This window comes from Pseudophryne corroboree, chromosome 7 (assembly GCF_028390025.1).
Source record: "Pseudophryne corroboree isolate aPseCor3 chromosome 7, aPseCor3.hap2, whole genome shotgun sequence".
Classification (NCBI taxonomy): domain Eukaryota; kingdom Metazoa; phylum Chordata; class Amphibia; order Anura; family Myobatrachidae; genus Pseudophryne; species Pseudophryne corroboree.
Window position 1 is genome coordinate 54312005 of NC_086450.1, and position 26009 is coordinate 54338013.

Genomic DNA, 26009 nt, shown 5'->3' on the forward strand with positions numbered 1-26009 from the left:
ACACACATGCCACAGGGCACCCCTCCCCCAATTATACATAGGTGTATGTATGAATTTATGTCTCTAACCCCAGAATTGGGGATCATCAGGCTGATTGCACCATAACCCCAGCTGCAACCTAACTCTAACTGCAGTCTAACCCTATATTCATGCGTCGACATTCTGTTGGTCGACACGTTGAATATCAAAATTATGAACACGTTGACATCATGGATGTCAACATTATGGTGTCGGCATTGTAAATGTCACCCCGGTGACTGCGTAACCTCCAGTGCTCGTCATTTCTAATATATATTGTCACACATTATTAATAAATCATAAGTGTAATGTACAGTAAGTGACTTACCTTCATGGTGGAGGTACAGGGCCACTGGTACTGCAGCTCCCACTGTCTGTGCATGGAAGTGCAGGATGATGCCGGGATCTTCCCTCAGTGTTCTTCTGCTGGAGTTGAATTGGAGTAGGGGAGGCAGGGGGTCCGCCAGATGGCGGGGGAGGGGGTCCGCCAGATGGCGGGGGGAGGGAGGGGGTCCACCAGATGGCGGGGGAGGGGGGTCCGCCAGATGGCGGTGGGAGGGAGGGGGTGAGCCTGATGGCTAGGGAGGGAGGAACTGCGCCAGATGGCAGAGTGAGGAAGGGGGTGTGCCAGATGGCGGGGGGAGGTCCGGAAGTGCACCAGATGGCGGGGGGAGGGAGGAAGTGCACCAGATGGTGGAGGGAGGGAGAAAGTGCACCAGATGGCAGGGGAGGGGGGTGCGCCAGATGGCGGGGGGAGGGAGGAAGTGCACCAGATGGCGGGGGGAGGGAGGAAGTGCACCAGATGGTGGAGGGAGGGAGAAAGTGCACCAGATGGCGGGGGAGGGGGGTGCGCCAGATGGCGGGGGGAGGGAGGAAGTGCACCAGATGGTGGGGGGAAGGAGGAAGTGCACCAGATGGCGGGGGGAAGGAGGAAGTGCACCAGATGGCGGGGGGAGGGAGGGGGTGCACCAGATGGCAGGGGGAGGGAGGGGGTGCGCCAGATGGCGGGGGGGGGGTTGGAGCTGTGAGGGAAGAGAGAGTGGGTGAGGAAAGAGGAGGAGGGACAGGAAACAGGCGGCCTGAGGAAACAAGAAAATGACTGTCAGGGGATAGCTTGTAATAGAATAGGTCCAGACTCAGTCAGCCCCTGTCCCCAGACTGCCTCTGCCATTGAGTAAATTACATGTGGAGGGGGTAGCGGCCTGTTGTGCCGTTCCCAGCAGGGGGCGCCCTCCAGGCCTCAGGTCCCTATTGGGAAATCCGGCAGTGCTTATTACTGAATACATTCTTATCTCCAGTAACATGGGGAACGGGGGAGGGGAAATATTATGTTGTAGATAGACGACGTGTAAGTACTGTTCATGAATATAGTTTTGCTGTATGTGTAACATTGGAATGAACTGGTGCAGTTATCATTCTTATTATTAAGGGGACTGGGAAGAAAAGTGACGCTGCAGACCGCAGCCCCCATTATTCTGGCTCTCACTGTGTAATGGCTTCATGCCATGAATGTAAAGTCCCTAACTTGCCGGAACACCATAAATATCCCTAAAGACAATCTGAGGAGATGCCACCAACTCTACAACGTCCCTGACACTACTGTGGTGCTGTGGTAACGAGCGCCAGTACCCCACTGGCCTGTAATGTGACCTACCCCTGTGATCCTCCTGTGTACTTACCTTACTCGCCATACACGCCGCGCGCTGTGAAACAGGCTGGTAAATATCTACAATGGGAAAGAATGAGCATTTAGACACCATCACATGCCAAGAAACAGTCACTTTGAAGCATTGTCAGAGATCCCTGATCCCTCATTCACGTCTCCTTTTCTAGGTTATATTACTCAGGGTGAAATCTCTGGTAATGCTCCAGTCACCACCACTTCAATGTAAATTAACCCTTAAAATAGAATAATGCGGAAATGAGAAGGGATTAGCATCCGGGTTACTACTTACTTCACGCACTTGGCGCGCCACCACTGGCGGGAGAATCGCCTAGGCTTTCTGAAAAACAAAAACAAAGAAACAGTCATTAAGTTTGGGTGCGTGGGCCTGCGCAGTGGGACTAAATTTTTGTTTCAAATGAAATAAAGATTAAAAATGTTAATGTTAAAATGTTTTAAATAATATTCAGAACAACAACAACAGGTATTATCAGTAGTGAGAGCAATGTTACCATTAACCCTTTATTTTAATGGTTCTCAAACTCGGTCCTCAGGACCCCACGCAGGTCACATTTTCCGGGTCACCTATCAGGAGCACAGGTGTACTCATTACTGACCTATTTTATAAGACCCACAGGTGAAGCTAATTATTTCACTTGTGGTTCTGTGAAGAAGAGACCTGGAAAACATGCACTGGTTGGGGTCTTGAGGACTGAGATTGAGAACCTAAGCTATATTGGATAGGGTAAAATAAAGCTCTATCATGGAAGAAAACACCTATTTCCCCCGGCAATAGGGCTCTTCATGCTGCATTACTGACAGTCACCAATGGCAACTGTTGTATTTATGTGACCTTTGCTCCTTATCTTATACTAGACAGTCACAGAGCATTTATGATATCACTTTGCTGCTACGCACATTATATTCTGCTAGTAAATGTACTGGTATAATAATGGTGTAGCAATAACTACATGCAGCTAAAATGTGCTATTTACAGCGGAGGGCTTTTTTGTATTCTGGAAATAAAATGCCCAATTACCAGTGAGACACTAAATTATCAGTAATTGGTCTTTTAATCGCTGATAAATCTGTCCCCTAATCTCTACCAATACATGTAGTAATGCTGCTAAGCAGAGCAAGATGTGAGGCTGCTGGATTATCTGCTAGCGGTGACATGTGCTGAGGTCTGCGGTATGTGGGGGCATCTTCATTCTAGTACCCTGCACATAATCACTGAGCGGGGCAGATTTAAATTTTTAAGGGTAACATGTTAAACTTGACGTATTGTTACACTAGCTGTAGCTGTTTCTCTATTCCATAATATGACCTGGTATAATGATATACATACCGCTCCTTTATGGAGGACGCAGATGGTAAACTACACAGAGGAAAAGAAGAATAATATGAATAAGTGACAACTATATCTGATGCTCTGTGACAACATATGCACATAGATATGCTTTCCCCTATGGCTTCTGCAGTCCACTCTGGACACTTCCCAGCTTGACCTCTGTAACCTGGCTGTATGTATCTGTCCATATACCCTTACCCTTATACCCTAACCCTTAATCCTAACCCCTAACATGAATACCCTCAACCTAAATCGTAACACATACTCTAAAATGAATATCCTGACACAAATACCCTTACCCGTAATCCTAACTCCTAACACTAATACCTTCATCCTTAATCCTAATAACGCTAATACCCCTACCTTAATCCTAACCAAACCCCTCACTCTACTCTAATCCCTGACCCTAATAACCGAACCTTAAAAGGGCAAACTAGATGGGTCAAGTTCTGTGTCTCTATGGTGGTCGTTCCGAGTTGTTCGCTCGCTGCCGTTTTTTGCAGAATTGTGATCAGGCTAAAAACCGGCAGTCCTGCGCATGCCTATGGGCCGCAGAGCACACGCGCTAAGTACTTTCACACAAAACTATGCAATTTTACACAGGTCTGAGCGACGCTTTTTAGTCACTCTGCTGATCGGTGAGTGATTGACAGGAAGTGGATGTTTCTCGGCGGAAACTGAGCGTTTTCCGGGAGTGTGCTAACAAACACAGGCATGTCAGGCTAAAACGCAGGAGTGGCTGGGGAAACGGGGGAGTGGCTGGCCGAATGCAGGGCGTGTTTGTGACGTCAAACCAGGAACTAAACGGACTGAGGTGATCGCAATCTAGAAGTAGGTCTGGAGCTACCCAGAAACTGCAGGCAAATATTTAATAGCAGAACTGCTAATCTTTCGTTCGCAATTCTGCTAAGCTAAGATACACTCCCAGAGGGTGGCGGCCTAGTGTGTGCAATGCTGCTCAAAGCAGCTAGCGAGCGATCAACTCGGAATGAGGGCCTATGTTTCTAACTAGGAATTGATTAAATGATTAAAATATATGATCATAAGTGACTTATCTGTTAGAAAAACAAAGACTAGGTACTTACTCAGAGGGCAGATCACAGCTGTTAGAGGGAGAATAATAAAAAGTTTAATTTGATACTCAATCACACTTGCACATAGATACATTACTTATATATTCCGTAATACCACATGTAATGATATACATACCTCTCCTCTGGGGGATCTTTTTCAGATGGTGAACTACACATAGAAGAAAATAAAATGTGTGAGACTCTAATTCATCCTATGTAGCTGTATAGCAGTATTCAGCATTTTTTTAATTTATTTTTTTAATAAGGAACTTATAAAATTATTAAAATATACGATCATAAATGGCATCTGTTAGAATATTAAAATAGAGAATGTAGGTACTTACTTAGGGACCATCGGAATCGTACAAACAGCGCTATTAGAAAAGAATAATAATGAAAAAAGATTTAAACATTTGCACATAAATGCGGTATTTCTATATTCCATAACACAACATGTTATAAAGATATACATACATGTCCTTTGAGGACTGTTCCTCAGATGGTGAACTACGCAGAGAAAAAAATAATAATAAAAAGATAAAACTATATCTGATGCTCAATTAAAACATTTGCATGGAATATATACTATATGCCGGCGGTCACATGACCGCCATGGCATCCTGACATTAAAGATCCCGACATCGGAGGGCATGAGTATTTTTACTGCCAGCTCCTGCCCCAACTCTCAGGTGGTGGCGGCTATGGCTAACCCTCCCAGTTCCTATCCTAACCCCTACTCCCCAGGCCCTAACCCGTACCCCAATTCTCACCTTCGGAATGATGGCTGTCGGTGATCTGACGCCAGTCTCCTCAGTAGTGTAAGGATTCCGGCGTCGATCACATGACTGCCGGCATTCCTGACATCCTGCATGCTAAACACATCCCTATTTGCACATAGATAAGCTTTTTCTATATTCCGTAATGTATGTTAGAATGATATACATACCTCTCCTCTGAGGGATCTATCTCAGATGATGTACTACACATAGAGGAAAAGAAAATATGTGAGACTCTAATTCATGCTATGTAGCTGTATAGCAGTATTCAGCATTATTTTGTCACTTAATAGATTTTTTTTTTTAACAAAGAACTAATACAATTATTAAAATATACGATCATAAATGACATCTGTTAGAATATTAAAAGAGAGAATGTAGGTACTTACTTAGGGACCACCGGATCCCTCCACACAGTGCTGTAAGAAAGAGAATAATCATAATAAATAAAGTTTAAAACATTTGCCCATATAGACGTTATTTCTGTATTCCATAACACATGTTATAAAGATATACATACATCTCCTTTGAGGACACTTCCTCAGATGGTGAACTACACAGAGAAAAAAATAATAAAAAGTTAAAACTATATTTGGTGCTCAACCGCAACATTTGCACGGAATACATACTATATGCTGGCGGTCACATGACCGACTATGGCATCCAGACATTAAAGATCCCAACATCAGAAGGTGTGAGTATTTTTACCCCATCCCCTACCCCAACTTTCGGGGGGGGGGAAAGATGGCTAGGGCTATCCCTCTTGGGGTGCTGGCTATAGCTAACCCTCCAGTGCCTAACCCTAACCCCCCACTCCCTGGGCCCTAACCTGTACCCCAATTCTCACTTTCGGAATGTTGGCTGTTGGTGATCCGATGCCAGTCTCCTCAGTGGTGTCAGGATTCCGGTGTCGATCACATGACCGCCGGCATTCCTGATATCCAGCATACTATACTCATCCCCATTTGCACATTAGATACACTTTCTGTATATTCCATAATAAATGTTAGAATGCTATACATACCTCTCCTTAAAGGAGGAATTAGATGTTGTACTACACATAGAGAAAAAAAAATAAGTTTAAACTATATCTGATGCTGAATCAAAACATTAGCACATTGATCATTTATTTCTAAATTCTATAATACATGTTACAATGATATACCTACCTCTCCCATGCCCTCCTAGGTGTCCTATTACAGAGGAAAAGAAAATGTGTGAGACTCTAAATAATGCTTTAGCTGCTATATGGATGTATAACCGTATACAGCATTACTTTCTAGTACTTTCTGACATAGATTTTTTTTTAACAAGGAAATGATTAAAATATACAATAATAAGGGACGTATCTGTTAGAAATATAAAAAAGAATGTAGGTACTTACTCAGGGGGCAGATCAGAGCTGCTAGAAAAAAAAAGAATAAAAAAGAAAAGTTTAAACCATATCTGACGCTCAATCATAATATTAGCACATAGATATTTCTATCCTATATAATAGCCCAGATCTGTGACTCTGTGCCTGTGTGTATAACACTGGGCGTAGCTAGGAGCTCTCATTGGGTTAGCAGCATGTCTATCACACCCAGTCCACATCTGATTGGGCGAGAAACACCCTCCCACACAGGTTACATCCAATGGTAGGCTCTGCCCTTTGGCTGCTGTGTGTTCCCAGAGCAGGATTAACAATGGAGCTGCTGCTCCAGGTCCACACCCCAAAATAGGCCCACTGCATCTGCAGCAACATACCCACCAGCAACTTACACATAAAAATCGCTACAAATTTGAAGGGCGTGGCACTGACACTGCACAGCACTCTCACCTTTTACATTGATTAAGCGAGTCAGTCAGTTCTGCCAGCTATTCATTATTGTTAGCGCCGGTGTCCCAGGGAAGTGCACACACTAAATAAACTACAGCTCCCAGCAGCCTTTAGCACCAAAGCATTCCGGCCCTTAGGGCTGCTGGGAGCTGTAGTTTATTGAGTGCATCTTCTTCCCTGTAATGCGGCGCGTTGGGACACTGGCGCTAACATTAGTGACTGGCTGCTTGCCCGGTGTGCGAGTCTCCAGGGGAGCCACTGCCAAAGGGAGGACAGCAGCTTAGCTGCTTCCAGGAGGGGAAGCATTACCTGCCCTTCCCCCACTCGCAGTACCTCCGGGCCACATCCGCGGCATCCCCACACACCCCCTCCAACACCCGCAGTGGCTCTGGACCCCCTCCCCCACCCTCAGCACTCCAGCAACCACTCCCCCCCATCTGCTGAGGCTCCAGACCCCCACCCGCGGCACACATGCACCTTCCCACACCCTCAGCACCACCACACCAGACCCTCCCTCACTCACGGTACCCCCGCACCTGACCCTCCCCATGCGTGGGACCCAATCCACGTCTCCCCCACACCCACCACTCCCCCAACCACAGCACCTACTAGGTGATTCCCCTGCGTGCACTGTTCACGCCATTGCAAGGGGCTTTCACCCCTTAAACATCGCACGCCCTTTGGGCATGCAAAATGTAACCACTCACAATTTTGATGTAGGTAATACTCCGTATAACAAAAAATATTGCACACCATAAGGGCGTGCAAGGGTTAAGGGGTGTAGCCCCTTACGACAGTGTGAAGAGCGCCCGTAGGGCGCAATGAATCACCTAGGATCCCATAATTCATGTTACAATGATATACCTACCTCTCCCATGCCCTCCTAGGTGTCCTATTACAGAGGAAAAGAAAATGTGTGAGACTCTAAATACTGCTCTAGCTGCTATATAGATGTATAACCGTATACAGCATTACTTTCTAGTACTTTCTGATATAGATTTTTTTTTAACAAGGAAATGATTAAATTATTAAAATACACAATGATAAGGGACGTATCTGTTTGAAATATAAAAAAGAATGTAGGTACTTACTGAGGGGGCAGATCAGAGCTGCTAGAAAAAGAAGAATAAAAAAGAAAAGTTTAAACCATATCTGACACTCAATCACAACATTAGCACATATATATTTCTATATCCCATAATACATGTTACAATGATATACCTACCTCTCCCATGCCCTCCTAGGTGTCCTATTACAGAGGAAAAGAAAATGTGTGAGACTCTAAATAATGCTCTAGCTGCTATATAGATGTATAACCGTATACAGCATTACTTTCTAGTACTTGAAATGATTAACGTATTAAAATATACAATAATAAGGGACGTATCTGTTAGAAATATAAAAAAAGAATTTAGGTACTTACTGAGGGGGCAGATCAGAGCTGCTAGAAGAAGAATAAAAATGAAAAGTTTAAACCATGTCTGACACTCAATCACAACATTAGCACATACATATATATTTCTATATCCCATAATACATGTTACAATGAAATACATACCTCTCCCATGCCCACTTAGGTGTCCTATTACAGAGGAAAAGAAAATGTGTGAGACTCTAAATACTGCTCTAGCTGCTTTATAGATGTATAACCGTATACAGCATTACTTTCTAGTACTTTCTGATATAGGTTTTTTTTTTACAAGGAAATTAATAAATTATTAAAATATACAATAATAAGGGACGTATCTGTTAGAAATCTAAAAAAATAATGTAGTTACTTACTGAGGGGGCAGATCAGAGCTGCTAGAAAAAGAAGAATAAAAATGAAAAGTTTAAACCATATCTGACACTCAATCACAACATTGGCACATATATATTTCTATATCCAATAATACATGTTACAATGATATACATACCTCTCCCATGCCCACTTAGGTGTCCTATTACAGAGGAAAAGAAAATGTGTGATTTTGTGTTTGAGAGGGGGCAGTGATTTTGTGTTTGAGAGGGGGCAGTGATTTTGTGTTTGAGAGGGGGCAGTGTTTTTGTGTGTGTGAGAGGGGGCAGTGTTTTTGTGTGTGTGAGAGGGGGCAGTGTTTTTGTGTGTGTGAGAGGGGCAGTGTTTTTGTGTGTGTGATAAGGGGCGTTTTTTTTGTGTGTGTGTGAGAGGGGGCTGTGATTGGGTGTGTGAGGGGTATAGAGATTTTGTGTATGTGTAAGGGACTGAGATTTCATGTGTGCGTGTTTGTGAGGGGCTGAGATTTTGATTGTGTGTGAGGGGCTAAGATTTTGTGTGTGTGAGAGGGGGCAGTGTTTTTATGTGTGTGTGAGAGGGGGCAGTGTTTTTGTGTGTGTGTGAGAGGGGGCAGTGTTTTTATGTGTGTGTGAGAGGGGGCAGTGTTTTTGTGTGTGAGAGAGGGGGCAGTGTTTTTGTGTGTGAGATGAGGCAGTGTTTTTGTGTGTGTGAGAAGGGGCAGTGTTTTTGTGTATGTGAGAAGGGGCAGTGTTTTTGTGTGTGTGAGAGAAGGCTGTGATTGGGTGTGTGTGTGTGAGGGGCATAGAGATTTTGTGTATGTGTAAGGGACTGAGATTTCATGTGTGCGTGTATGTGAGGGGCAGAGATTTTGAGTGTGTAGGGCTGCCTGTTTTTTTTTTTAGGGCTGCCCGGTGACGCTGCTGTAGACAAGCTGCAAATTGCTGCCGCCATAGCCTGCCAGTGGGGTCAGGGCCTACTGCTGCTGCTGCCACTGGAGGAGCCGGGCTACTGCTGTATATAAGAGAAGGGTCAGGAGATGCATAAGAATAGATAAGTATAAGCCCAGCTTCATTATTGTATAAGTGAGTGGTTTTTGTGTTTAGCTCCTGTTCTCTCTGTCCTTCTTTTCTCCCCTTGTCCCTGTTTATTTTGTGTTATCAATTACTATCCTATTGTTGTGTATTGTTTCTCGTCACAGCTAGGCTATAGTACTGTATTGCATTACATAGATTGTTTTTCTTTTTTTCTTCTTCTGAAGGTTACAGGGAGTTAGACCTAACAAACAAGATGGCTGGTGCTGTGATTAGGGATCTCTCTCAGTGCATGTCGTGCGAGATGTACGCGCACCTGGAGCAACCGTCCCAGTGTGATTACATCTGCACGAGGTGTGTGCGAACGGTTGCCCCGGAAGCCCAGGTAACTGATCTAGAGCAAACCGTTACGCGGCTGATGGAGAGTCACAATCTCGAGCAAGGCTTAAATAGAACGGTGGAGGAGTTGCGGGAGGGGTCACCGGTAGATGAGGATGACCAGGCAGCTAGTTGGGTCAAAGTTAGAAGGAAGAAAAAGAGGGGGAGCTATCAAGCCCCAACCAATTTGCCCGATTCGGACAAGGATTCTGTGGATGATAGTGAGGAAATGACGGTGCCAGAGGAGACTGTTCCCTCTAGCAACCAGAGGAGCGGTCCCTCTGGCACAGTTGGGATGAAAGATAGTGAGGTACCTACTCAGGAAGACAGATAGGGCAATCTGCTACCGGGGCCGTGATCGCCGTACAGTCTTGTCTCCCGGGTGCGGCACATCGTGGACTGGGTAGATAGATTGTTGGGAGGGGCTGGGAAGGACCCGGCGGGCTTGGTGCATGTTGGCACCAACAACAAAGTTAGTGGAAGGTGGGATGTCCTTAAGAAACACTATAGGGACTTAGGCGAGAAACTTAAGGCAAGGACATCTAAAGTAATATTCTTTGAAATATTACCTGAGCCACGCACCAGTGCAGGGAGGCAGAGGGAGATTATGAAGGTAAATGTGTGGCTTAGGGATTGGTGCAGGAAACAGTGGTTTGTGTTCCTGCAACACTTGGCGGACTTCTCAGTCAGGCGCCATCTTTTTTGTCATGATGGATTGCACCTGAATGAGGAGGGGGCAGCGTGCTGGGGGGAAGGATGGTTAGAAGGTTGGAGGAGATTTTAAACTAGGAGCCTGGGGGAGGGTTTAGCTAGAAACTACGGGTCATGCAGTGAGAATAGTGGGGATGGCGGTAGTAAATGAAATGGGGGAGGAGTATGGGGGAGGTGAAAGAGCAGCCGGTAAGGGTATTAACATGGGTACTAAAAGAGGTTTTATCAAAACACTAACTAATAACGATTACGGATCATCGTTGCTGCATAAAGTGAATGATGTCCCTAACACAAGGGAAAATATGTATCTTATATTGTATGTATGTAAACGCTAGAAGTCTTCCAGATAAAGAGGGCGAACTAGAAATACTTGCAGCAAGCAAACAGTATGATATTATAGGCATTACTGAAACTTGGTGGGACGAATCTCATGATTGGACAGTCACTCTAGAGGGTTATACGCTGTTCAGGATAGACAGATTAAATAAACGGGGTGTAGGGGTATGTCTTTATGTAAAGCCATTTTTAAAACCTGATATACGGGAAAAGATATTCAGGAGGGGACTGTAGACACAGTTGAGACGTTATGGGTAGAAATTGCATGCGGGGAAAAAGGAATAAAAAAGTTAGTATTGGGTGTATGCTACAGGCCGCCTGGTATCAACGCATCTGATGAGGAATTGTTACTAAAGCAAATTGAAAGAGCAGCAGGAGTAGGAGACATAGTAGTGATGGGAGATTTTAACTATCCAGAGATAAACTGGAAAAACGATTCATGTGATACTGCTAGGGGCAATATGTTTTTAAACACACTTAATGATAACTACTTAGTTCAACTAATTGAGGAACCTACTAGGTACAATGCAATCTTAGACCTGGTATTAACAAACAATGGGGATTTGGTATCAGGTATTATAGTAGGAGAGCCCATAGGAAACAGCAACCACAATATGGTCACATTCAATATCAGTTTTCATAAGCAGTCCTATACTGGCTCAACTAGGACTCTAAACTTTAGCAAAGCCAACTTTGACATGATGAGGGAAGCTTTAAGGGATATTGAATGGGAAATTTTGTTTCAAGGAAAATATACTACGGAAAAATGGGATGTATTAAAATCACTGCTAGTTAAAAATACTCCCAAATTTATTCCCACAAGCAGCAAAAAAAGGAATAAAAATCCCAAACCAATGTGGCTTAACAAAAAGATAAAGGAACTTATGGGCAAGAAAAGGTGAGCATTCTAAAAATACAAATCTGACGGGAATGCAGAGTCATTTCAGCACTATAAGGACTGTAACAAAATATGCAAAAAATAAATAAGTGCGGCTAAAGTAGAAACTGAAAAACTAGTAGCAAAGGAAAGCAAAGCAAATCCCAAAACATTCTTTAAATACATCAACAGCAAGAGATTAAAGAAAGAGAGTATAGGCCCTTTAAAAGACAAGTTGGGAGTCTTAGTCAAAAATGATAATGACATAGCGGACACACTAAATGAGTTTTTTTCAACGGCATTTACAAGAGAGGACCAAATTCAGGGACTAACACACAATCTCCATAATGAAAATGTCCCACTGATAAGTGCTTATTTAAGTGAGGAGGTAGTCTATGACCGATTAAAAAATTTAAAGATTAATAAGTCACTGGGTTCCAATGGAATTAATCCAAGGGTTCTAATGAAGCTTTACTCTGAACTTGCAAGACCGCTATTTTTGATCTTTAAAGATTCAGTTATATCAGGTATGGTTCCAAAAGACTGGCATATAGCGGAAGTAGTGCCAATATTCAAAAAGGTAAGTAAAGCTGAGCCTGGTACTTATAGACCAATTAGTCTTGCATCTCTAGTGGGAAAAGTATTGGAAGGTATTCTAAGGGATAGCATTCAGAAGTTCCTTGAAGTCAATAAGGTCATAAAAAGGAATCAAAATGGATTTGTGAAGGGCAGATCATGTCAAACCAACTTGGCTTTTATGAAACAGTAAGTGCGAACCTTGATCAGGGTAAGTAGGTGGATGTAATCTTTTTAGACTTTGCCAGAGCTTTCGACACAGTACCACACATGCAACTTATCTATAAGCTACAAGAAATAGGGCTAAGGAGCACAATATGCACTTGGGTCAGAAATTGGTTAGATAATAGGGAGCAGCGCATTGTGGTTGATGGATCATTTTCAAATTGGACTGAAGTGCTAAGTGGTGTGCCACAAGGGTCTGTACTAGGACCACTATTGTTCAACATTTTCATCAATGACCTAACAGTAGGTCTAGAGAGCATGGTGTCAATTGCAGACGATACCAAATTATGTAAGGTTATAAATATGGAGGGGGATGCTGAGTCTCTTCAGAATGACTTAGTTAAACTAGAAGCATGGGCAGCCAAATGGAGAATGCGCTTCAATACAGACAAGTGTAAGGTAATGCACTGTGGTAGCAAGAACAAAAATTACACCTACATACTAAATGGGGTAATATTAGGGGATTCTGTACTCGAAAAGGACTTAGGTGTTCACATAGATAGCAAACTAAGCTGCAGTACCCAAAGTAGGAGTGCAGCAAAGAAGGCTAATAAGATATTAGCATGCATAAAATGGGGAATTGATGCAAGGGACGAGAGTGTTATACTCCCATTATATAAATCACTAGTGAGGCCACATCTTGAATACTGTATGCAATTTTGGGCACCATACTACAAAAAGGATATCCTGGAGCTAGAAAAGATTCAGAGGCAGGTGACCAAACTAATTAAGGGCATGGAGACGCTGAAATAAGAGGAAAGGCTTGCAAGGCTAGGCATGTTTACACTGGAAAAGAGGAGACTAAGAGGGAACATGATCAACATCTACAAATATAGGGGACAATACACAGAGGTTGCGTGGGACCTGTTTTTGCTAAGATTAGCACAGAGGACACACTTGCTTAGGTTAGAGGAGAGGAGATTCTGCACAATACGGTGTAAAGGTTTTTTCACAGTAAGGACAATACGTGTTTGGAATTCTCTGCCTGAGGGAGTTGTAATGGCGGACTCAGCCAACACCTTTAAGAATGGGTTAGATAAATTCCTAATGGATAAGGATATCCAGGGTTATGGTGCGTAGTCACACACTATAGTTACTTTGAAAAGAGGAATAAAACTCAACGGCTGACATCAGCATCAGACAAAATTTAGAGCAAAATAATTCTGCATAGAAGATAACAAATAGGTTGAACTTGATGGACAAACTGTCTTTTTTCAACCTTAGATACTATGTTACTATGACTTATCTGTTAGAAATATAAAAAAAGAATGTAGGTACTTACTCAGGGGGCAGATCAGGGCTGCTCGTATGTGTCCTATTACTGAGGAAAAGAAAATGTGTATGTAAATATATAGCTGTTTAACAGTATTTAGCATTACTTTGTGATGTACATTTTTTTAAACAAGGAACTAATTAAATTATTACAATATACGATTATAAGGGACTTATCTGTCAGAAAAAGAAAGAATGTAGGTACTTACTAAAAAATGAGGACGGGGTCCTCCCACACCGGGCTGTTAGAAAAATAATAATAAAAAGTTGAAATTGTATCTGATGCACAATCCCATTTGCTAATAGATACGTAAATATGCTTTTTTATATTCCATAATATGACATGTTATAATGATATACATACCTCTCCGCCCTGTAGGAGCTAGATGGTGTACTACACATAAAGGAAAAGAACATGTTTGAGAATCTAAATCACCTAAAGGAACTGATTAAATTATAAAAAATATAAGTGACTTATATGTTAGAAAAAGTTAGACTGTAGGTACTTACTTGGTGGGGACCACTGGAAGCCTCCAGTCAGGGCTGTTAGAAACAGAATAATAATAATAATAAAAAAAAGTTCCAACTATATCTGATGCTCAAGTGCAGCATTTGAACAACGACACGTTATTTCTATATTCTGTAATACATGTTACTGTGATATACTTACGTCTCCTTTGAGGATTCATCCTCAGATGGTGTACTACACAGAGGAAAAGAAAATGTGAGAATGTAAATCACACTATACCTATTATATAGCTGTATTACAATATTCAGTATTATTTTGTTACTTCATAAAGTAGTTTTTTTTTAACAAGGAACTGATTAAAATATATGATCATAAGTGGTTTATATGTTAGAACATATATATATATATATATATATATATATATATATAAATAATGTAGGTACTTACTCATAGGGCAGATCAGGGCTGTTAGAAAAAGAATAATAATAAAGTTTAAGATATATCTGATGCTCAAGCAGATCATTTACACACAGATAAGTTATTTCTAGATTTCATAATAAGACATATTACAGTGATATACGTACATGCCATATGAGGTGTCATCAGAAGCCAGGCTACACAGAGGGAAAGAAAATGTGTGAGAATCTATATCTTACTATAGCTGCTATAAAAGGTTTAAACTCTATCGGATGCACAAAGCACAAAAGAGCAGTATTATAATCTAATGCAAAAAAGTGAAACTCTGTCTGACTATACAGAATAAATATATGGGTGCTTTTGCAAACCACTTATTCGCAACAGGTTTGACCCGAAATTCAAAACGGCATCAGTATTACATTTACACCCACTTGTATTTGTGTTCACTTTCAGAGCCAAATCTGCAGAGAATCGGTAGCTGGCAAAAGCCGCTGCGTAGTACAGATGTGCCCACATGCACCTTTCCCCATGTAAGCTGTATGGCCAAATTAGCCGTGTAGTGGAAGCTGTGATGTAGCCACGCCTTGTGATTTGTTTTCAGATATGCTACTTTCATCTTTTACTTTATACAAGTTCTTTGCAGCAAAGAAAATTGGGACTGCATCTAATTGCTACTCATGGTGGAGCGTCTTAGCCATGCTTAGCTTTTCATGCCAAGTGAAGCAAAAAGGGAAAGGTGTATGAAGACACATGTATATCTAGACCATGGTCTGACCTCAGCCTGTGGGAATAAACTTGCTTTATAATTATGTCATTTTTTTATTTTATTTTTTAACATGGAATGACTACATGAACTGAAGTGGATCCCCCTGGACCACAGGACTTCAGAGATAAATATACTGGTAAATAAAGGTTTATGTGAGGAAGTGTTTGTTTTGTCTGTATTTGCTGATCACTGTATGTCTCTGTATCATTACAGTCACTGCATTGCTCTCTGTATTATATGGCAGTCACTGCATTGCTCTCTGTATTATAAGGGCGGGCATTGTGATACTCTGTCACACCCCTTCAATCAACTGGTCACACCTCCCTTCAGTGGACCCTTACACTTGCATTCTCCGTGAGGGCCCTTCATGCCCCAGGACAACCCTGCAAGAATGTAGATAAGGTGTTACAGAGCCTGCAAATTTGATTCACATAACCTCATCAGCCTATGGTCCTCATTCCGAGTTGTTCGCTCGCAAGCTGCTTTTAGCAGATTTGCTCACGCTAAGTCGCCGCCTACTGGGAGTGAATCTTAGCTTCTTAAAATTGCGAACGACGTATTCGCAATATTGCGAATAGACCTCTCTTAGCAGTTTCTGAGTAGCTCCTGACTTACTCGGCATCTGCGATCAGTTCAGTGCTTGTCGTTCCTGGTTTGACGTCACAAACACACCCAGCGTTCGCCCAGACACTCCTCCGTTTCTCCAGCCACTCCCGCATTTTTCCCAGAAACGGTAGCGTTTTTTCACACACACCCATAAAACGGCCAGTTTCCGCCCAGAAACACCCACTTCCTGTCAATCACACTCCGATCGCCTGAACGAAGAAAAAGCCGTGAGTAAAAAACCTAACTGTATAGCAAATTTACTTGGCGCAGTCGCAGTGCGAACATTGCGCATGCGCACTAAGCGGAAAATCGCTGCGATGCAAAGAAATTTACAGAGCGAACAACTCGGAATGACCCCCAATGAGAGGTCATCTAACAATATCTTATTATAAAAATCATGCTTAGATTTGTGCTCATGTTAATGTGGTTCTACCAGGCCTAAATTTTTGAAGTGTTAAAATAATATAATTACCTTTCCTCCTCCGAGGACGACATCTCTGAAAAACAAAATTTGTATTTTTAGAAAAATTTTTTGTAAATTACTCTTGGCTGGCGTAACAAAGTGTAATAGGTGCATACCATCTCGGGACTTACCTGATCTTCCAAAGGCTTGCTGTAGAAGGAGAAAAAAAGCATAAATAGACAATATAAACCTTTAAATATGTATGATACATTTCACCATTGCTGTGTTTATGTATGTATGTATATATATATATATATATATATATATAATATTTTATTAAATAACTTACATGGCGAATCGCCTGCACAAGACATAACAGTCTATTCAATTCCCTACAAGCAGAAAATACAGAATATTATGTAACACGGAAAGTCACAACACATATTACATATCACATATACAGTATGTGTGCCCTGAGGGGTGTGTTATAGGTAATTGGGAGTTACAATTGCAGCACAGCAGTGCCCGGCTAAGGATGGGCTGATACTGCTATGCCATCTGACATTACACAGTTATACAAATGAGAAGAAAACATCACTTACGCATTCTTTGCTTCCAAAAAAGCGCTCAGGTCAGTGAACTCAGAGTCCTACAGATGGGAAGAGAAAAAGTTATCATGTTTTATCTAAACCTCTCCCTCTGGAAGAGCTGGATCAGTGCAGTTATTGAGGGAAAAAGAACACTCCCGTGTGTGACACAGTTGATGTCTATGTCCCTGTGCATGAACACCTGAGCACAAGCAGGACAGTAACTAGGGGTTGTAAGCAGTGGCACTGCCCAGGGTACAAGACAAGAGAACGTGGGACCATCGCTGTACCTACATTTGGCACCCTGCAGCCTGGAGAGCCACCTGATGAGTCCTTAGGATGCTCAACCCTCTGGTCCAGACCCCTCTTAGTGACCTCATGATATCTCATATATGTGGGGGTGGAGGGTACATTAGTACCCGGCTACAGCATTGTGTACAAGACCCACCTTGATACAATGTAAGAGGAAACTAATGATACATACAGTATATATATTTCTTTAGGCCTGATTTTTGTGATAATGTAACCCTGGGATATGGTCTGTAATGGATCAGCCAATTGATTAATACATTTCTATTATTGTTATTGAAGATTGATAGGAGGGAAAGGTCCTCAGGGAGAGAAGACACGGTATAGACATAAATGAGAATGACGTTTGGTGAGAACAGAAAATATTTATGGCAGGATAATAGCCTGAAAATAACAGAAATGAGGGAGCTGAAATAAAACCTACCTCCATCCTGCAACTCGTATTGAGAAGTGAGCCAACCGCTCGGAATCCTGTATTTGTGACATCATCACCGTCATGGTCAGCTGGTGTAGCAGCTCCTGAAACATGACTACAGTGTGATCGTTATAGTCAGTTGGAGGGGGATAAATGGGGGTCTGCACATGAAGGGGTTTTATCAGTTGGTAGAAAAAGTGATAAAATAGTTCTCAGTGTTTTGTAGGTTCTTTGTCATATCTTTGCATCTGTTTGGAGACAGGCCTATAAATCACCGTCTCCCATACATTGCTATGTGGTTTCCACAGACTGTACTGTTATCCCTGGTAATGTGCGCACTGTACAGAGCCCGATTAGGAGTAATCCGTCCTGGAGGTCTTAGTGAATAGATTTCATAGGCCAGTGTTTTATAGTTGGTCTGGCAGAGTTTGGACCTAAATATGCTGTGTATTTAATAGTGACCCTGGTATACATATTGGCCCTCATTCCGAGTTGTTCGCTCGCTAGCTACTTTTAGCAGAAATGCAAACGCAAAGCCGCCGCCCTCTGGGAGTGTATCTTAGCATAGCAGAATTGCTAACGAAAGATTAGCAATTCTGCTATAAGTATTTTCTTGCAGTTTCTGAGTAGCTCCAGACCTACTCCTAGATTGCGATCACCTCAGTCTGTTTAGTTCCTGCTTTGATGTTACAAACACGCCCAGCATCCGACCAGCCACTCCTCCGTTTCTCCAGTCACTCCTGCGTTTTTACCTGACACGCCTGGATTTTTTAGCACACTCCCTGAAAACGGCCAGTTCCCGCCCAGAAACACCCACTTCCTGTCAATCACACTACGATCAGCAGAGCGATTGAAAAGCTTTGTTCACCCGTGAGTAAAATAGCATAGTTTTGTGTAAAATTGCTTAGCGCGTGTGCCCTGCTGTGCATACGCATGCGCAGAACTGCCGGATTTTAGCCTATTAGCAATTCTGCTAAAATAAACAACGAGCGAACAACTCGGAATGACCACCATTGTCCTTTCTTCTCTATATGGTAATTGTATTACATTTATTCATATTAGAGCGGTTTATTTATACTGCTCACTGTGCGACTAATTAGATCTAATAGTAGCAATGCCCTAAGATTAGTTATTATGCAGTGTGTTATTATGCAGTTTATGGCTTATTTATTGTAATTTTAGGTCTTCCAGCAATCTAATAGTATGTTTCTGCAGAGCGATATGTCCGCTAAGATGTTTTGCATTGTATTCCAGTTGCTGTGAGTAACTATGGTGACGGGATACACAGTTTGGATGTGTCGGAGTCACGCAGTTAGCGCAATGACGTTATCTAATGTCGCCGGCTGGTGGGTGAGTGGTCCTAGTTCCGGAGCACAGCGCTCATGTGGTGGCTCATCTTATAAAGGTACAGTATGTATTATTGGAATTTCTTAATTAACCGGACGACAGTAAAGATGTTGATACTTTGCTAAAGGAGAATCAGCAGTAATGCGGTTTGTGTAAGCTGAGAGCGGCTCCCCATTGTATGTATGTATATAAATATATATGTCCCAGATAGCAGGCACCCCGAATCTCCTTAGAAGTAATAACAGCTGCGGTGCACGACTCACAAACATAGATAATGGCAACAAATAGTGGCACTCCCAGCGGACTTATGAAAAACAACACGACACTCAGGTCATAGCAGCAATGTTTCAGAATTGACTCCGTCTTCAGGCTACATGTGAAAGCAAACAAGTGTATATATGAACAAAACACATAACTTTATACCAGTGAATGAAACGACCCATCAGCGCCTCCCCGGAGTCAGCGCCGGGCCCGCCCGCACTTCCGGGGTCTCTTCCTGGGTGACGTCATCACGCCTCTCACGACTCCCGGCGGCGGTTGCATGACAACCCGATTCCTAAACAACAGGGGGCGTAGAGGGTCAAAAAAGAGAACAACAGGACACCATCAGAGAGATACACATGTTCCAGCAATGAAATATAGCTGTATCTACCACAGTACAATATAAACCAATACAAAAAATTAATTATGCAGTATGCTGAAAGTAATAAAATAAACATCACGAACTGTTGTACTCAGTACTAGAGAGATCACTAATATAAGTGACTAAGTAAATAGAATAGCTTAATCTAAAATTAACCTAATTAAATAAACATATTGAATGAAAATTAGTCATTAAGGCCTCTGGGTTTGATGGTGTCCATCTTATGGATCCAAATCGCCTCTGAAGTGCGGGCGGGCCCGGCGCTGACTGCGGGGAGACGCTGATGGGTCGTTTCTTTCACTGGTATAAAGGTATGTGTTTTGTCCATATGTACACTTGTTTGCTTTCACATGTAGCCTGAAGACGAAGTAAATTCTGAAACGTTGCTGCTATGACCTGAGTGTCGTGTTGTTTTTCATAAGACCACTGGGAGTGCCAGTATTTGTTGCCATTATATATATATATATATATATATATAAATCTATCTATATCTATCTATCTATCTATCTATCTATCTATCTATCTATCTATCTATCTATATAGCTATATATCTATATATATCTCTCTCTATATCTCTCTCTCTCTCTCTATATATATATATATATATGTATATACAGCAAACTATATGCACTCCCCATTCAGAAATTGAAAAAATCTGAAAGTTTTTATTTAGTCAGTACTAAAAAAGACACAGCCAAAGTGCATAGGTGCAAAGTCGACATTTCGACATCCTACCAACAGCAGTATACTTTCGTTAAGTCGACACAGCTTAGGTCAAGAGTCATTAGGTCGACCACTGAAGGTGTCAAAGTCGAAAAATATCATGATGCATATCCTTTTGTACTAACCCCTCATGCACATGCACGCTGCTCGTGCACCTGGTCCCCCGTGCGTACACATACCCACAAGTTGCGTAGGAGACGCCCCAGCGTCTCATGTGCATAAGATGTGTATTTACGGTGGAGTTTGTGAGCATGTAGCGTGCGACTCGATCATAGCATATTTAACCCAAATAGGGCATTTTGTAGTTAATATTCCCCTAGACCAGGTATGTCAAACTCGTGGCCCTCCAGCTGTTGTGAAACTACAAGTCCCAGCATGCTTTGACGGCATACCTTCCCTTGATCAGCTGGTAAAGCATGCTGGGACTTGTAGTTTCACAACAGCTGGAGAGCCACGAGTTTGACATGCCTGCCCTAGACTATGTCAGCAAGTATGATTAGTTTAAACTGTTCCTGGACAGAGGGATTCCTCTTTGCATGATAGGAAGGGTCAGATAAAGGTTGAAAGGTGGTGTCTAGTATCCAGCTGTAGGGTATTTTCTCTGACGTCCTAGTGGATGCTGGGAACTCCGTAAGGACCATGGGGAATAGCGGCTCCGCAGGAGACTGGGCACAAAAGTAAAGCTTTAGGACTACCTGGTGTGCACTGGCTCCTCCCCCTATGACCCTCCTCCAAGCCTCAGTTAGATTTTTGTGCCCGAACGAGAAGGGTGCACACTAGGGGCTCTCCTGAGCTGCTTAGTGAAAAGTTTAGTTTTAGGTTTTTTATTTTCAGTGAGACCTGCTGGCAACAGGCTCACTGCATCGAGGGACTAAGGGGAGAAGAAGCGAACTCACCTGCGTGCAGAGTGGATTGGGCTTCTTAGGCTACTGGACACCATTAGCTCCAGAGGGATCGAACACAGGCCCAGCCATGGAGTCCGGTCCCAGAGCCGCGCCGCCGCCCCCCTTACAGAGCCAGAAGCAAGAAGAGGTCCGGAAAATCGGCGGCAGAAGACATCCTGTCTTCACCAAGGTAGCGCACAGCACTGCAGCTGTGCGCCATTGCTCCTCAGCACACTTCACACTTCGGTCACTGAGGGTGCAGGGCGCTAGGGGGGGGGGGCGCCCTGAGCAGCAATAAAAACACCTTGGCTGGCGAAAATACATCACATATAGCCCCCAGGGCTATATGGATGAATTTTAACCCCTGCCAGATTACACTGAAAAACGGGAGAAAAGGCCGCCGAGAAAGGGGCGGAGCCTATCTCCTCAGCACACTGGCGCCATTTTCCCTCACAGCTCCGTTGGAGGGAAGCTCCCTGGCTCTCCCCTGCAGTCACTACACTACAGAAAGGGTTAAAAAAGAGAGGGGGGCACTAATTAGGCGCAGTATAAACAATACAGCAGCTATAAGGGGAAAAACACTTATATAAGGTTATCCCTGTATATATATAGCGCTCTGGTGTGTGCTGGCAAACTCTCCCTCTGTCTCCCCAAAGGGCTAGTGGGGTCCTGTCCTCTATCAGAGCATTCCCTGTGTGTGTGCTGTGTGTCGGTACGTTTGTGTCGACATGTATGAGGAGGAAAATGATGTGGAGGCGGAGCAAATTGCCTGTAATAGGGATGTCACCCCCTAGGGGGTCGACACCTGAGTGGATGAACTGCTGGAAGGAATTACATGACAGTGTCAGCTCTTTACAAAAGACAGTGATTGACATGAGACAGCCGGCTACTCAGCTTGTGCCTGTCCAGACGTCTCATAGGCCGTCAGGGGCTCTAAAGCGCCCGTTACCTCAGATGGCAAATACAGACGCCGACACGGATACTGACTCCAGTGTCGACGGTGAAGAGACAAATATGACTTCCAGTAGGGCCACACGTTACATGATTGAGGCAATGAAAAATGTTTTCCACATTTCTGATAATACGAGTACCACCAATAGGGGTATTATGTTCAGTGAGGAAAAACTACCTGTAGTTTTCCTGAATCTGAGAAATTAAATGAGGTGTGTGATGAAGCGTGGGTTTCCCCCGATAAAAAAACTGATAATTTCTAAAAAGTTATTGGCATATATCCTTTCCCGCCAGAGGTTAGGGTGCGTTGGGAAACACCCCCTAGGGGGGATAAAGCGCTCACACGCTTGTCAAAACAAGGGCTCTACCCTCTCCTGAGATGGCCGCCCTTAAGGATCCTGCTGATAGAAAGCAGGAGGGTATCCTAAAATGTATTTACACACATACTGGTGTTATACTGCGACCAGCAATCGCCTCAGCCTGGATGTGCAGTGCTGGGTTGGCGTGGTCGGATTCCCTGACTGAAAATATTGATACCCTAGATAGGGACAGTATATTATTGCCTGTAGAGCATTTAAAAGATGCATTTCTATATATGGGTGATGCACAGCGGGATATTTGCCGACTGGCATCAAGAGTAAGTGCGCTGTCCATTTCTGCCAGAAGAGGGTTATGGACACGACAGTGGTCAGGTGATGTGGATTCCAAATGGCATATGGAAGTATTGCCTTATAAAGGGGAGGAGTTATTTGGGGTCGGTCTTTCAGACCTGGTGGCCACGGCAACAGCTGGGAAATCCACGTTTTTACCCCAGGTCGCCTCTCAACATAAGAAGACGCCGTATTATCAGGCGCAGTCCTTTAGTTCCCATAAGGGCACGTGGGCAAAAGGTTCCTCATTTCTGCCCCGTGACAGAGGGAGAGGGAAACGGCTGCAGAAATCAGCCAGTTCCCAGGAACAGAAGCCCTCTCCCGCCTCTGCCAAGCCCTCAGCATGACGCTGGGGCTTTACAAGCAGACAGGGAGGCAGTGTTGGAAGCCATTCACAAGCTGTATTCCCAGCAGGTGATAATTAAGGTACCCCTCCTGCAACAGGGAAAGAGGTATTACTCCACACTGTTGTGGTACCGAAGCCGGACGGCTCGGTGAGACCGATTTTAAATCTAAAATCTTTGAACACTTACATACAGAGGTTCAAATTCAAGAGAAGGGGACTACATGGTGTCTCTGGACATCAAGGATGCTTACCTTCATGTCCAAATTTACCCTTCTCACCAAGGGTACCTCAGGTTTGTGGTACAGAACTGTCACTATCAGTTTCAGACGCTGCCGTTTGGATGGTCCACGGCACCCCGGGTCTTTACCAAGGTAATGGCCGAAATGATGATACTCCTTCGAAGGAAGGGAGTTTTAGTTATCCCTTACTTGGACGATCTCCTGATAAGGGTAAGATCCTGGGAACAGTTGGAGGTCGGTGTAGCACTATCTCAGGTAGTGTTGCGACAGCACGATTGGATTCTCAATATTCCAAAATCGCAGCTGGTTCCGACGACTCGTCTTCTGTTCCTAGGGATGATTCTGGACACAGTTCAGAAAAAGGTGTTTCTCCCGGAGGAGAGAGCCAGGGAGTTATCCGAGCTAGTCAGGAACCTCCTAAAACCGAGCCAAGTCTCAGTGCATCAATGCACAAGGGTTCTGGGAAAAATGGTAGCTTCCTACGAAGAAAAGCCATTCGGCAGATTCCACGCAAGAACTTTCCAGTGGGACCTGCTGGACAAATGGTCCGGGTCGCATCTTAAGATGCATCAGCGGATAACCCGGTCACCAAGGACAAGGGTGTCCCTCCTGTGGTGGTTGCAGAGTGCTCATCTTCTAGAGGGCCGCAGAGTCGGCATTCAGGACTGGGTCCTGGTGACCACGGATGCCAGCCTGCGAGGCTGGGGAGCAGTCACACAGGGAAAAAATTTCCAGGGCTTATGGTCAAGCCTGGAGACATCATTTCACATAAATATCCTGGAGCTAAGGGCCATTTACAATGCTCTCAGCTTAGCAAGACCTCTGCTTCAAGGTCAGCCGGTGTTGATCCAGTCGGACAACATCACGGCAGTCACCCATGTAAACAGACAGGGTGGCACAAGAAGCAGTCAATGGCAGAAGCTGCAAGGATTCTTCGCTGGGCGGAAAATCATGGGATTGCACTGTCAGCAGTATTCATTCCGGGAGTGGACAACTGGGAAGCAGACTTCCTCAGCAGGCACGGCCTCCACCCGGGAGAGTGGGGACTTCACCCAGAAGTCTTCCACATGATTGTAAACCATTGGGAAAAACCAAAGGTGGACATGATGGCGTCCCGCCTAAACAAAAAATTGGACAGGTATTGCGCCAGGTCAAGGGACCCTCAGGCAATAGCTGTGGACGCTCTGGTAACACCGTGGGTGTACCAGTCAGTGTATGTGTTCCCTCCTCTTCCTCTCATACCAAAAGTACTGAGAATTATAAGACGGAGGGGAGTAAGAACTATACCCGTGGCTCCGGATTGGCCAAGAAGGACTTGGTACCCGGAACTTCAAGAGATGCTCACGGAGGACCCGTGGCCTCTACCTCTAAGAAGGGACCTGCTCCAGCAAGGACCCTGTCTCTTCCGAGACTTACCGTGGCTGCGTTTAATGGCAGGGCAGTTGAACGCCGGATCCTGAAGGAAAAAGGCATTCCGGATGAAGTCATCCCTACCCTGATCAAGCCAGGAAGGATGTAACCACAAAGCATTATCACCGCATTTGGCGAAAATATGTTGCGGGGTGCGAGGCCAGTAAGGCCCCGATGGAGGAATTTTCAACTAGGTCGATTCCTGCATTTCCTGTAAACAGGAGTGTCTATGTGCCTAAAATTGGGGTCCATTAAGGTTCAAATTTCGGCCCTGTCAATTTTCTTCCAGAAAGAACTAACTTCAGTTCCTGAAGTTCAGACGTTTTGTAAAAGGGGTACTGCATATACAGCCTCCTTTTGTGCCTCCAGTGGCACCTTGGGATCTCAATGTAGTTTTGGGGTTCCTAAAGTCACATTGGTTTGAACCACTTGAGTCTGTGGAGTTAAAATATCTCACATGGAAAGTGGTCATGTTGTTGGCCCTGGCCTCGGCCTGGCGCGTGTCAGAATTGGGGGCTTTATCCTGTAAAGGCCCTTATCTGATCTTCCAGACAGGGCGGAATTGAGGACTCATCCTCAATTTCTCCCTAAGGTGTTTTCAGCGTTTCACGTGAACCAGCCTATTGTGGTACCTGCGGCTACTAGGGACTTGGAGGACTCCAAGTTGCTGGACGTAGTCAGGGCCCTGAAAATATATGTTTCCAGGACGACTGGAGTCAGAAAATCTGACTCGCTGTTTATCCTGTATGCACCCAACAAGCTGGGTGCTCCTGCTTCTAAGCAGACTATTGCTCGTTGGATTTGTAGCACAATTCAGCTTGCACATTCTGTGGCAGGCCTGCCACAGCCAAAATCTGTAAAAGCCCATTCCACACGGAAAGGGGCTCATCTTGGGCGGCTGCCCAAGGGGTCTCGGCTTTACAACTTTGCCGAGCAGTTACTTGGTCAGGGGCAAACACGTTTGCTAAATTCTACAAATTTG